Source organism: Nelumbo lutea, chromosome 8, assembly GCF_056320005.1.
Source record: "Nelumbo lutea isolate HS-2025 chromosome 8, American lotus-T2T, whole genome shotgun sequence".
NCBI classification, from domain to species: Eukaryota; Viridiplantae; Streptophyta; class Magnoliopsida; order Proteales; family Nelumbonaceae; genus Nelumbo; species Nelumbo lutea.
In genome coordinates, this window is record NC_142691.1 from 50,700,497 (window position 1) to 50,703,020 (window position 2,524).

Here is a 2,524-nt window from a genome sequence, read left to right on the forward strand (position 1 = left end):
AATTTGCAACAATTTTTATTCCCACGCTTTTGCTGAATCACTTCGCAATTCCTCAAGTCAACTTATTTCTGGAGTATTCCCTCTCCGGCTCCAACTAATTGTCTTATTAATTGATAATGTCATCGTCGGAAGATGTGAATACCAGTAATTTTTTTTTCTTTTTCTTTTCTACTTTTGAGAAGACGTTTATACCAAGATTAATTTACGGTTTTTGTAAACAAATATAAAATAATTCATTCCTGAGAAGATAATCACAAGTGCAATCGTTCATTACCATGTCACCTGACAATCCGATAAGTAGACCCGTCATGGGTCGTCTTCAGATAGATGGACTTAAATTTTTGACAAAATTTGAATGGCCGAAATAGTTTAAATAAGAACTCAAGCCCAGCAACAAGTCAACAGACAAGATGGTGTAAGTTTTCAGGTAGTCTATATTACTATGAACCTTGATTATAATTATATTACTTTCAATAATAAATAATTTTAGTGGGCCCCAGTTTGGTTTAGGGCTATCAATGAGTCAAGACTAGGTAGAACCAATTTTAACTAATTATTTAACTAGGATAAAATCACAGACCTGATTATATTCAAATAAAAACTTAAAATAATATTAAATTATTTTTATGTTAATAAGTTAAATATTTTTAACTAATATTATCTTATTTATTATCTATCCAATTTACTATTCCAAACAGAAAACATGATCAAAATTACAAGAAAGTTAAAACTTATATATTTCCATAAAATAATCAGTTCTAGATCTGAATTAGTTTTAGACAGGTAAGAACAAAAACCAACCTAATTATTAATCGAGACAAAATCATGGAACCATAACCGTTATGATTATGTTCAATCAATTTAGCTCCATAGGGTTGATCCAACTCATTGGTTCAGTGCTAGTTTTTCATAAGCAAATTAATGTTTATATAATAATTTATTAAATTGAATAAAATAAATAAATGAATAAATAAAAGTTTATTGAGATGGGACTAGCATAGGCCTATCTCAAACTAAACCCGACCTGTTGACATCCCTAAATATTGGGCTCAAGGGTGAGAATAATTTACTAATAAATTATTTCTAAATAAATAAATAATTTAGTAAAATAAACAAATAATATTTATTAAAATCTTTCTCTCAATGTCAAATCTCCTTTATTTTTTAATTTATTAATAATTTATTTACTTTATGTGACATTCCTATAATTTCTTGAAATCATTTTCGCATGTTTAATGATCTTTGTATGTGGGATACCATTTCTTGGAAGGAGAATATATATATATATATATACTTGCCCCTTATTATATTGACCTACAATTAAACCCATAAATGTCTAACTTTTATGTTTGAACTTTGCCATAGTTATCTCCCATTCGATTTTTGGGAAGCTACTTATCCAAGTACATGCACTTAACCGAGTAACTGGGAAAGTACATTTACCCATGTTCTTTTAGTTTGCAAGTAAATAAGACAATGACCATTTTATCCATAAAAAGTCATTATTAAAATGGGTAATTTTGTCCCATCCAAGTGTTGGCAACTTTCCCCTAGGTGAGAAAGTTACCCCGCTTATTGGTAGATGGGTATCACTTAGCCCACGGGAATGAATTTTCTATGCACCCCATATAAACATGAGAAAAGAACATTGGAAACCAAAATCCCATTGACCAACATTCCCCCTCTCAAAATCTGAAAAACAAATGGACCCTCAAAGCACCCATTGGTCCCAAGTGAATTATGCTCATCTAGTTTTTGGGGCCTAATATTGGAAACCAAAATCCCATTGACCAACATTCCCCCTCTCAAAATCCGAAAAACAAATGGACCCTCAAAGCACCCATTGGTCCCAAGTGAATTATGCTCATCTAGTTTTTGGGGCCTAATAGAATATTTGGTTCAATGCTAATGTTGTATTTCCTACCATGATGCATCCCATAAAATTTCTTATCTTAAACCAATTTGAAACCTTATTACCGATAAGTTTCGGTATCCATTAGAGAAAACATGGAGTTTTCTTTCTGAGTTAACATAGTGGCAAATCCTATCATAATTTATGACTAGTTGAACCACTAATAAAATAACATCGATTTGGCTAACAACATGGTGATCCAACCAATTGAACCACTTGAATCATAATGGGTCAATTAGACATTAATTTTTCCTTATTTTGTATTCTATTTCCATAATTAATAAAAATAATTCTTATTTATCATGCTTATTGAATAAGTACAAAGTATTAATCCGAACGTATCCCAGTTTAGCTCCCCATATCAAATCAACCTTAACCAGGGCTGAAATAAAAATTCTTTTGAGCAAAAAACTTTGGTTGCTTGTAAAGAACGACCTGAACTGATTTGGTAGACTACTTAAATGACATCTCATAATGAGTGTGAGTAAAAAGATATTGGGAGAATGGATGTTCAGCACACCCTAAGAATGGTGGGTTATTGGTGTTGGTGAAGGTGTTTGTCATTTTGAATCATGGTTTTCAAAACCGGACTGGAAAAACCGATAACTGGTC